This window comes from Triticum urartu, chromosome 4A (genome assembly GCF_056163025.1).
Source record: "Triticum urartu cultivar PI428250 chromosome 4A, HENAU_Tu73, whole genome shotgun sequence".
Lineage (NCBI taxonomy): Eukaryota > Viridiplantae > Streptophyta > Magnoliopsida > Poales > Poaceae > Triticum > Triticum urartu.
In genome coordinates, this window is record NC_141876.1 from 371703932 (window position 1) to 371716396 (window position 12465).

Consider the following 12465-nt stretch of genomic DNA (forward strand, 5'->3'; position numbering starts at 1 on the left):
TGGATGGAGGTGTGTCCATCCTTCAGTACTACGATGATACAATCATTTTTATGGAGCATGACTTGGCCAAAGCGAGAAATACGAAGCTGGTGTTATGCTTATTTGAACAATTGACCGGGCTAAAGATTAACTTTCATAAAAGCGAGTTGTTCTGCTTTGGTAGAGCCAATGACGAACAAGAGGCATATAGGCAATTGTTTGGGTGCGATTTGGGGGCTTTAACTTTCACATACTTAGGAATACCAATCCACCATCATAAGCTGACAAACAGAGAATGGAAGTGCATCGAAGACCGATTTGAAAAGAAACTGAGTTGCTAGAAGGGCAAGCTCATGTCATATGGAGGCCGACTAATTCTGATTAATTCGGTTCTCACGAGTATGCCTATGTTTCTTTTGTCGTTCTTCGAAGTCCTAGTTGGAGTTAGGAAAATACTGGATTTTTATCGATCACGATTCTTTCGGCTGGGTGATGAACTAAAAAGAAAATACCGTCTAGCCAAATGGGATATCATCTGTAGATCGAAAGACCAAGGGGGTCTTGGTATTGAGAATCTTGAAGTTAAGAACAGATGTCTTCTCAACAAGTGGCTGTGGAAGTTATCAAGTGGGACTGATGCCACTTGGGCGCAAATCCTTCGTGGCAAGTATCTTCAAACCAAAACTTTGTCTCAGGTGACAGTAAGGTCGATTGATTCTCCTTTTTGGAAAGGGGTTATGAAAGTCAAACTATCCCTGTTTAATAGGGCAAAGTTTATTATTGGTAATGGTGCTAGTACGCGATTCTGGGAGGATACTTGGCTCGGAGAGACACCCTTAGCCATTCAATACCCGTCTTTGTATCGTATTGTTCAACGACATGAGGTGTGTGTTGCCACGGTACTTCAATCTATCCTCCTTAATATTCAGTTCAGAAGGATGCTAGTGGGCAATCGTTGGGAACAATGGCTCCTTCTAGTAAGTAGACTGATGGAGGTTCAACTTTCTCAACAACCCGATGAATTACGCTGGAAGCTTACTAGGTCTGAAGTATTTATAGTTAAATCAATGTATGTTGATGTTATCAATTCAAACTCGATTCCTAGTTCCAAACATGTTTGGGCTGTCAAAGTCCCTTTGAAAATCAAAGTGTTTATGTGGTTTGTCCATAAACAAGTTATTTTAACCAAGGACAACTTGACAAAGCGTAATTGGACAGGACCTACTAGGTGTAGTTTCTGTGATCGGGATGAGTCGATCAAATACCTTTTTCTTGATTGCCCGCTAGCCAAAGTCTTATGACGGACGGTCCATATTGCTTTTAATATTACTCCACCGAGTTCTATCAACACGTTATTTGGAACGTGGCTTAACGGGATAGAACTCAGTTAGCGAGACATATTCGCGTTGGAGTCTGCGCCTTGTTGTGGGCACTCTGGAATTGCAGAAATGATTTGGTTTTTAACAGAACAACACACATTCATTTTTTGCAGGTTATTTTCCGAGCCACGGTGTTGATCCGTTCGTGGTCGCTACTCACTCCGACGGAGGCCAGGGAGCGTTTGGTTACTGGATCTATCCGCTGGGAGATGGTAGCTCGGGATATCTTCAGCCGGTTTGGATGGCGGTCATGTAATAGGATAGGCAATTAGTTTACCTATCTCTCTTTTGCCAGCCAGTTGTGGCGTCCTTGATTTGGCTAGTTTGTCTTCTAGCCCTTTTGGCTATGTGTGAGCTTTTTTTATTTTCATTTGGAGACTTTTAAGACCTTGTTGGAACCTTTTTATTTGTTTAATAAGATGGCCGTATACATCGTTCTGATGCAGAGGCCGAAGAGTCCCCCCTTTTCGAAAAAAATGAGGCAGAAGGCACCTATTTCATATTTACTTTTCTGTGAAGGAAATCAGTGCAAATGCTCTTGGCGCATAAATGTGGAGTTGCTAATTCGATTCTTTTCTCATGTTTGCAGCTCTGGAATGCACACCTTATATTTAACACTAGAGGCAGAAGGCGCGGTGGCACTTTGAGCCCGCTCGTACACAACTCGATAAATAGCTTGATGAACCAAGGGGATCAGACAGAGAGAAACGCAGCTAGAAATCGTAACAAATCTGATAAATGTTTGACATAGCACAAATGGTTAACATCATGAGAGCAGTGTGATGAAAAAGCAATCCAGAAACAAGAGAGGAGGGGAGCGCCGAGATCTCACAGCAATTAGGGACTCTGGGCCATCGGATCGAAATCTCTTCGCAGTACAGACCTTCGGATCTCGGGTTGATTTCCTGTGAGCCGTGCGATCTCGGTCACGATCGTTCTCAACCGTCCGATAAAATTTCAATTGCATCGAAATGTAAATACTTTGCCCCCACCAAGGTATTTCCGTCTTTTCGCATCCCAGAAGAGGGGTGCCGACAGGGCACCCAGCGCGTCGTCCTCTCTGCTCCTCTCCTCACTCCCCCCCTCCTCTTTGCTCCCCACTTCCCTAACCCTAGCCCCTTTCTACGCCGCCGCCGCCCGTTCCCTCGCCCTCTCCTGGCGCCACCCCCGTCCCTCCTCCTCTCTCGTCACACAGCCGCCCCGCCACCCACCGCCTCGAACCGCGAGCGGAGGGAGGACGATGAGCACGACGGCGACGGTGGCAGGGAGCAGTAGCAGCAGCAGGCCTTGGGCAACGCCGACGAGCGACGAGCAGCAGCGGAAGGAGGACGAGGAGCACGAAGGCAGCGGTGGCAGGGAAGTGGTGTAGGGCGCCGCCAGGGCCGTGCTGGAGCGGCTCGACGTGCCGGCCACGTGCTCCGAGGAGCCGGCTTCTAGCAAGGTGAGCCCCCTTTGCTTGGATCTGCCTATGCTAGATCTGTCCAGGATTTATGCGATTAGATCTCCCGTCGTTGCTCACTCCCATCCTACCCTCTCTATTCAGTTCCCCCCTCTCAAGCCATTTGAACTGAATTTTGTAGCACTTGGTAAGGTACAGAAAAGAACATGTACTATGTATTAGCATATTTGCTATTGGCTTGATCAAACTTCGGTTGTATAATAATAATCTTTGTGGTAATGAGTATAAGTGGCAGCGAATGTTCTTTCTCTTTTACTTTAGAATGGACATACTAAAACATCAGTTTATTCCTACTGAATTACTTTTGACCTATGAAAAACCATGTGTGTTATTTGACCTTTTAGATAATAATGTGAGATGTGTGCATTGCTTCATGCTTCAGGTTATTCTGAAGTCTGTGCTTCGTGACAAGTTGGAACTATTGCCTTTGGCCATATTTCATGGGATGTTGTACTTTTTTGCGGGGTCAAGTAACATGTATGAACATTATTGATGGTCCTGCTTGCACTCATGGTTAAGTGAACCTGACAGGTTCCACTAGCTCCGTTGCCGATACTGACTGAATTTTCACCTTTTTTACCATTCATGGATTAATGGCTCGGATGAATGCACCAACAATAGCCCCCTGGAAAACGAAATTCCAACTTTGATTACATGGAGTCCAGGAGGAAATGAGGTCGTTTCTGGACGGATCATGGGATAACTGGACATCAAGGTTTACTCTTTAGCTGATCTGCTATTGAAATGTTTTATGCAGTTCTGGAAATGACATGCGAAAATACTAAAAAATCGATATGATTACTTCAAGAAGGTGTTAGAGAGATCTGGGAAAGATCATGCTGTATCGTTGGTTCTGACATCTCGAATATATCATTGCAAGATGATTGTTGATGGGGTGCCGAGACATATGTCTGAACTACCTCATGTGACTGATGAAAGAGGGCAGGTGGCCGACCCCCTTGATATCCATGCCAGTAAGGATTATATATGTCCGTTTTAGCATTTTGTTCATATATATGCCATTCAGTAATGACTGCAGTCTCTAGATTTGGATTCAGAGATACTGTAGTGTGTGCCCTATGCTGAATATTATAATTGTAGGAGCTTGCAGTCAAGCTGATTTATTGTCTCGAGAAGTGGGCATTGGGAGTTGTTAATTGGCTGAACATGTACCTTCTGGGAGTTGTTTTATTTGATGGTCTGGTAAGTGACTTGCTTCCAGCAATGGTTAGTTGTTTTTATATTTTGTTACGGCTACTAGATGGGTGATTGAGATTGAGACTGTATTCAACTGTTGATTTTCTTGATGTGCCTAAATTTGGTATGAGGTGTTTGTGTGTTTGGATGCTCTTCAACTTTTCTGGTTATACTAGATACTAATCTACAATTCTATATATGCCATGCTATTCGACTTTTCATTTTCTTGATCTACCTGAATTGGTACTATAGAGATGTCTGATGTATGCGTGCGCGCGTGTGTGTGTTTAGGCAGTTTAGCCTCCTATTCGTTTCAACACTTGGTTTTGCTTTTAGGAGAATCAAGGAGGTTCTGTTAGGAGAATTTCCTTTTGGTTTCCATGGTTAATTAATCCTGGGACTATTCAAAAATGTAGATATCTTCAGTATATATCTAAAGAATTGTGTGTTCATGGGCAACTATACGTTGTTTTGTCTCATGTACATCAAGAGAATTGCTAAAAATACTTACTGAAGATGAAAATGTAGATTGTACTACTGAAACTCAAAATATTGTTTACCCTTGGGGCCTTCTGAGATATCAGTGTACCATCGTGGTGTTATATTTTGCATTGTGTTGTCTTTTTTATTAGTTTCAGGTTCAGCTGCCTTCGTATGTGCATATTCTTTTGGTATAATCATAGAACGAGATAGTCGATTCATCTTCTTTTGCCGTTTGGGATGGTACTTTCGTCCGAATAATAAATGATTGGATGTAGGGAGAGGGGCTGTATCTCGATACCCTGTCCTCATCATGCTAATTGCATGTAATCTTTTTCTCTTTCATATATCTGTTGGTAGTTTTTCTTTTTGAGGTTGTTATGTCCTCTCCTGATTATTCCTGTCCCGATGATTAATTCTAAGAGAAGTGCTTAGGTACCCCCCCGCCCCCGCAACAAAACATAGAAGGGCAGAAAGGTCATATGGAAGAAATGTATACCCACCTCGTATCGTAGATGTACAATCCCGGTCATACGAATAAACGTGACTAAGAAGGAAAAAAAACTTGCACGACCACTTGATCGATCCTGCCTGCCGCCCGACTAGAGAAAAAAAAAACGCTGATCGATCAGGCCTGCCGCACGGCGATCACGCGGCGGCTGATCTGGATCGTCGCGGGTGGGATGAGGAGTGGAAGACCGCTGTCGCCGGTGGCTGGCCAAGTGTTGGACGTCGCCGTTCTTCGCGTCGATGGCCGCCTCTAACCACCCCAATCTCCCACGCCGACGGTTCCAACCCCGTCGTCTCCCACATCATGGTCGGCGGTTAGGCAAGTGGCCGGCCACGTCTTGGACATCTCTGTCTTCCGCAACGACGCCGCGTTCGCCGCATGTAACTGTCCGGACGTCCCATGGAGCCTACCACACTCGTCCAAAATGCCGACGTTGACCTAACTTGTCCGCCGCTGCGGCTCCGTCAGGTACTCCCTCTTGTGGATTCATCGTCTTCCACGTCGCTGCCGTCTTGAATCATGCCGGAGGCCCATGCCTCAAGGCCCCATCGGCGTTGACGGACGACATCGATACCACCGCTGAAGGTTTGTCATCTATCCCACATAAGCTATAAATATCCTATACCACTGCTACTTCTTTAGGGGGGAAATCAGAGGGATCTTCATTAGCATTGACATTGTGTGGTCTACAATATTGACTAGCAACATAATATTGTCATGGAAATCACTGGTGCCAAAGTTTACACGCAAGTCATGCAACTATACACAAAGTACAATCCAGCAGAAGAAATTTCGTTGTAGCACCTATGTACATGAGTCAGATTTAGAAAGAAATCGTTTTAAATGCTCATAGGTTAAATGTTGCAATTTATTCATCTATATGTCCCAGTGCATGAACTTGGAATTTAACATGTGATAATGTGTTTTTCAATGATGTGCAGTGTTGGTAGTAACATGTGTTTAAATTGACGAAGAAACCTCATTTACAACTGATGAGAATGGTACAAATGATGTCAGTCGGACCGATAACGATCCTAGTAATGAAGATGACGACAACAGCGATAACGATTCGTGGTCATAATATGATATCTTACCTTCAGAGGATTTTGCAAATAATGAACATGGTGCAAACAGTGAAAAAGGTAAGTGAAGTCTATTTGATTCCAGTTTTCAATTGGCAGAGTACCGTATGTGTAATAATTTGTCTGTGTTTTTAATTTACAAGACGATGTGGACGTTGAGAATGAGCAAAATAATCATGAGGAATCATGGGCCGATAACTTGAGCCAGGTTCGTTCAAACATTTTGTACCGTGCACGGTAGTTTGTAATAGATCATAAATACTGACATAGTTTCATATGTAATTTTTTTAGGAGGGCTCAGATGGTCTTGATGGTGGCGACGACGAAGCAGAGATGGACATTGAGGAGGCTCAATACCAACAACAGAAGTTGGAGACACATTGGAAGGTCATGGCTATGTCTTTTTGGCCACAAGGGGATGCATACATATTCTACAACAAGCATGCCAAAGAACATGGGTTCAGCATCAGGAGAGAGAAGATGAAACGAGGGAAGGGTGCTTTAGGAATAATATGGTTCAGGCGGTTTGTTTGCTCTAGGGCAGGGAGAAGGCAGAGGAAAATCATAACCATGGAGGGTCGCACCCGTAGGCTTAGACCCGAGACTCGATGCGAGTGCGGTGCGTAGATGGTGGTGAAATTGGACAGGGCACGTGGAGTTTGGTTTGTCGTGTCATTCGTGGATGATCACAACCACGTGATGGCTCGACCCAATGAGGTTTGTTTTCTGTGGTCACACAGACGGATTGGAGATGGCACGAGGGCAGAGATACTGGGTATGCAAGGGGTTGGAATCAGTAAGCATATAATGGTGGACAACTTCATCAGTAGGTGCGGTTTGTACGAGAAATGCGGACTTATTAGGCGGGACGTGTACAACCTTTGCTGCTGGGAGAAAATGAAGCTCATTGCAAAGGGTGATGCTGAGACAGCAGTGGGCATTATGAGGAGTAGAAAGTAGAAGGACCCAGACTTCTTTGAGTATGTGCTAGATAAGGAAGCACGGTTGAAGTGTATGTTCTGGTGCGATGCATAGTCGTGGAGGGACTATCAGGACTACGGAGATGTGGTCATGTTTGACAACATGTATAAGATGAACAGATATGGTATCCCGTTCGCCCCCTTCGTCGGTGTTAATAACCACCGTTGCACAACAGTTTTTGGTTGCGCCATTGTTTCCAACGAGACCGAAGCGACGCATGTGTGGCTGTTCCATACTTTTATGAGGGCAAACTGTTAGCAGAAGCCAAAGTCAATTATCACAGACGGTGACGCTGCAATGATCTGAGCGATTTGGAGTGTCCTTTCAGATGTTCTCCATCGTATTTGCTCGTGGCATATCGAGAAAAATATGCAGACACCTACATTACAAGTCACTGGATGAGTTCAGATCGCTCCTGTACTATGCCACCTGTCAAGAGAACTTTGAGGAGAGATTTTTTTGACTATTGACTTTGAGGAGAGATGGACTGCCTTTGTCAATAAATGGAAGACGGATAAAATTGAAGAGTGGCTGAACAGGATGTATAGGAAGAGGAGACTCTAGGCAGCATCATATCTTTCAGATGAATTTTTTCTTGGTATGCGTAGTAACCAGAGGGGCGAAAGCCTGAACTCCTCCCTTCACCTTCACCTCAACTATGGTATGACCATAGTTGATTTGGTAGTGCATTATGAGAACTGCATAATTTGCCTCCGTTAGAACGAGGTGCATGATGACTGCGAGGCTAATCAGAAAGTACCACCGGCGGTTACTGAATATAAGGACATTGAGGAGCATGCTGCCAAAGTATTCATTCCTGCTAATTTCTACATTCAGCAAAATGATTTGAAGATGAGAGAACTGGAGATTTTTGAGACGCTAGTGAGAATTGAGCGTCAGACCTTCATCGTGACATGGCAGAATAACCACAAGTTCAGGTATAATGTTGTGTATGAATCAGGTAACTCGGAAGAAACTGTATCATGCATGTGTCACATGATGGTTCGAAAAGGGCTGCCTTGCAAACACATTCTCTTTGTTTTGCATCATCTTAAATTGTCTGAAATACCAAAGTGTTGTGTCCTCCATCGATTGTCGAAAGATGCGAGAGATAGGTTGCAGTGCAGCGCAAGGGTGATCTTTTTGGTTGGGGTTGGTCTGGGCCAGAGGAGAGAGAACAGTATAGTCAAGTGAGCATAAAATCTGCAGAAGCTGCTCATGTTGCAGCAAATGATCCCTTCTTGTTTTATGAATTGATGAAGTGCCTAGACGATATAATAGCAAGGAAGAAGATCCCGGAAGTGGAACTCATATGACACAGAAGGTGTGCTCTAATTGTGGAGCAGGCAATTCAAGCGGAAGAAGGTGCAACAGGTATACGTGATCCTGAGAAAGTTTCAACGAAGGGTGCACCTAAGAAAGGCCGGTCAAAGGGTGGCCTGATGTTACGAAAAATGGTAGACCAAATTTTTTTAGCGAGAAGCAAAGTGGTCCATTGTGCAGTCTTTGTCATTTCCCAGGTCATAACAAGGCGACATGTAGTCTAAACGAGAAGTAAGTTTTACATTCTTATTTTAGTTATGTTGTTTGTTTGGTTTTACCGACTATATTTTCTCACACGATTCTTTATATTTCGTTCAGGAACCGGGCATAGAGAAGTGGCTTCGATTGTGGGAAGAAGAAAACTGGTTACACGAGTCATGTCGGAATAACCTATATTGTTATTTATTTATGTGAACATGTGTGCGGCGCCAAGAAACTTAATAAGTGTTTTGTTTATGTTTCTCAAAATAACTATGTGAATATCTATCATATGTACTGAATTATGATTATCAAAATATTTATGTGAACATCTTTCCTATGTACTGAATTAATTGCCATGTTTTCTGTTATGTTTCGTGTGAAGAAGTTCATAGTTTTAACATACTGTATATTTTGTTTGTTTACCGTACTGTATATGTTCTGTTTAAAGGAAAAAAATGAAAAAAAATGCCCGACCAGCAGCTGGACCGCCAGTAGGTATATTTTTCACCCAAATCAAGCACAACAGTGCGACTCGGGAGGTCAAATTGACCACTACGGGCCCAACAACAGGGTTCAACGGGGCTGGAAGGATATGTAACGGAGGAGTTCAACAAGTACGCCGCGCCCGGTTATTTAAGCTGGTCGAGGCGCCCCCGCGCTTTCGAGGTGGTACTAAACCAGTGACCAGCTGCAGCGCACGCGGGGAGGGGGGGACCGCACGGGTGAACTATGGGCCAGCCCAGTTGGCGGGGGAGAGGTCGCGCGTGGGGCGAGGGGGCCAATCGCGCTGGGCTTCAAATTTTCGCCGACCCACGAACAAGGCAGTGCATGCCCCGTGCAAGCCGTGGCGCCCGCACATGTGAGGTTTACTCCCACCTCGGAAGCGGGGAGGCGCCTTGACCGGCTTAAATAGCCGGGCGCGGCATACATATCGAACTCCTCTGTTACATATCCTTCCAGCCCCATTGGTTCCTGTTGCTGGGCCCGTAGTGGGCCGATTTGACTGCCCGAGTCGCCCTGTTGGGCTTGATTTGGGTGGAAAAATATACCTACTACCGGTCTAGCTGCTGGTTGGGCATTTTTTACTACGCCAGGACATTTTTTCCTTTAAACAGAAAAGTGTAGTCATAAATTTCACAAAGGCATAATCACTTCAAACAGAAAATCAGTAGCGATGCACAATCAATTGTAACAATAGCAAAATTGTCTCAATCACCAAATAGGCATAATTACAATAATAAATTTGTCCCAGTCACCAAATAGCCATAATAATCTACGTGGGAAAACAGAGATTGTGGCATTATTACAATAATAAAAGAGATGGTACGAACCACCGAATAGGCATAATCATCTACGTGGCTAAAGCCAAAATTCTGCCATTATTACAATAATGAAATTGTGCCAAGTAACGAATAGGCATAGTCATGTGGGGGGCAAAAACCCTACACACTTTCTCGCACTTATTGCTTCTCCATAATTTTCAGAATCTTCTCCTTCACCCTCGTCAATGTGTTGCTCTCTAAAAATAGTATTTCCGCGAGAATGCGTCCCCTTGAAAAATTAATCTCTTCCTGGTCAAAGTCATATCTAAAGTCATCCTCGTCCCAGAGTTCGATGCATTTCATCACGAAAAGTCCACAAGACACTCTGAAAATAAAAATGCTAGTCAAGTCATGATGGAAAACACAATTACATATGCATTCGAGTATGAGCTTACCTGTAATGTTGTCTCGGCATTTTGTACTCCCTTATTGGCAGTTAGACACATTTGGATGATCTGTACCTATAGCAGAGTTTACCTTATTGTATCTGTAGCAATTTCTGCCCTCTGAAATAGAATTGTCACAACAATATTAAGCACGTACAAAGTGAACACCTTACGAACGTACAAATGTATTTGTGTTATGCAAAATTGTTAAGTTACCATCATAGCAATCTTCGAACGAACTGCCTTGCTGATTTTACGAGTAGAACTTAGAACTTGAAACTCTTTCTTCATATTGTGCATCTCAACGGTTATCCAATGATTATTGTTCAAATTAAAAGGGAAAATGCCTACAAAACGGTTAGGTTATTTATATAAAGATCGTTATGTATTGTGAAGAGTCGTTTGAAATGCAAATACCTTCTATTTTGCGAAGTACTCATCAACTACTCTTGACACAATTTTCGATTCTTTCGTGAAATATTCCATGTAGTTCATGTTCAAGTTCTTCAGCTTTCCTTCAGTGTGCTGTATAAGGCAGTGTGACACCCATGATGTTAGAACATGATGATCAGACACAGGAGTACGACTCTGCATGAGGTTGGAATAACAATTGATGACCTATCAAAATTGAGAAGGCACAAAATGATAGTTAGAAAATGTACTTAATACAACATAAGTGTATAAGAACATAAAATAATGCTCATACTTAGAGCGCCATTCAACCACTGGCACGAAGTGATGGCTCGAAGCATTTCCACCGTACACGTTTCCACACCTATTCCCGTTATGTGGACCATAGTCTGTGCACAATGCTTCCGCGAGCCTGCTAGCGTGTCAATATAAACCCTCACGCCCTCTATGTGATTCTCATTAATAAAGTCTGTACTAATGAGAACATCACATATACAAAACAGACCTACAAAAATGAGCGGACATGTAGTTAATTAACTACAAATGTTAGGACATAAAAAGCTTTACAAATATTTTACAATTAACTTACTTTTTTTCACACGTTTGCATCGACCGTCCTGCTGGTAGGGGGACCGACAATACTTTGACTGTTGCCGTTTCCGCTTCACATCATGCTCCTTAGTCTCATTATTAATCGCTTCCTTCATTATTGTTGTCAGACTAGGGTAACTACCTTCTGCTGAATTTTTAGCGCTAGACCCGCCTGATACTGCATTTTCTTTCTGTGGGTTTCTAGTAACAGAAGGAAAATCATTCATGCCTAATGATGGTGTTGCTTCCTTGGGTGAACCATTATCCTCAATAATGAAGCGGTCGTTTTCTTCACCTTTACCGGGTGTAGTGGACTGCACGCCTATGTCATTGGGAAAGTCCGTACCATTTGCACCCATGAAGGATGCTTCCATCTCCTCCTCCGCGCATTCTTCCAAAGGATTTGAAGTAACTTCCGTATAATATTTTGGCTTGTACTTTCTCACCCACTCATCACTATCGTGCGCAAAAGCGCGCTCATCATGGAAGCCCCCCACTTCGCTTAACCAGCAAACCCTTCTTACTTAGCTTTGTTGGGAACACAGCATGCAATTTCAAAAATTTCCTACGCTCACACAAGATCTATCTAGGAGATGCATAACAATGAGAGGGGGAGAGTGTGTCCACGTACCCTCGTAGACCGTAAGCGGAAGCGTTTGGCAGTGTGGTTGATGCAGTCGAACTTCTTCTCGTTCCGACCAATCAAGCACCGAACGTACGACACCTCCGAGTTCTACACACGTTCAGATCAATGACGTCCCTCGAACTCTTGATTCAGCAAAGTGTCGAGGCAGAGTTCCGTCAGCATGACATCATGGTGACGGTGATGGTGAAGTGATCCGTGCAGGGCTTCGCCTAAGCACTACGACAATATGACGGAGGCGTAAACTGTGGAGGGGGGAGGGGGGCGACACACGGCTAAAAATCATTGGTGTGTGTTCTAGCGATGCCCCCCTCATATACATAGGTTGGAGGGGAGGAGAGGCAGCCAAGGGGGAGCTCCAAGTAGGAGGAATCCTACTTGGGGTCCTCCCAATTCGGCCTCCCCCCTTTCCTATTCCTATTCGGAGTAGGAAGGGAAGAGGGGGAAGGGGGAATCCTATTCCCTTTTTCCTTTCCTCCTTCCCCTTTTCTACACCAATTTGACCAGCCCATATTGGGGG

At 44.0% G+C, this 12465-nt stretch overlaps 1 long non-coding RNA gene across 12 annotated transcripts; it reads left to right on the top strand.

Annotated features, from left to right (window-relative positions):
- Positions 1-2360: 2360 nt before the first annotated feature.
- On the top strand, positions 2361-8934 carry LOC125551205 (uncharacterized). Of its 12 annotated transcripts, none has more exons than XR_015601176.1 (9): positions 2361-2799; positions 3200-3493; positions 3575-3791; positions 3919-4020; positions 4923-5590; positions 5947-6147; positions 6231-6295; positions 6379-8622; positions 8710-8934. It is a non-coding gene; the product is annotated as an uncharacterized LOC125551205 (long non-coding RNA). The 12 variants fall into 12 exon arrangements; XR_015601177.1 differs by having other exon boundaries at positions 4930-5590; XR_015601179.1 differs by having other exon boundaries at positions 5474-5590.
- The last annotated feature ends 3531 nt before the right edge of the window (positions 8935-12465 follow it).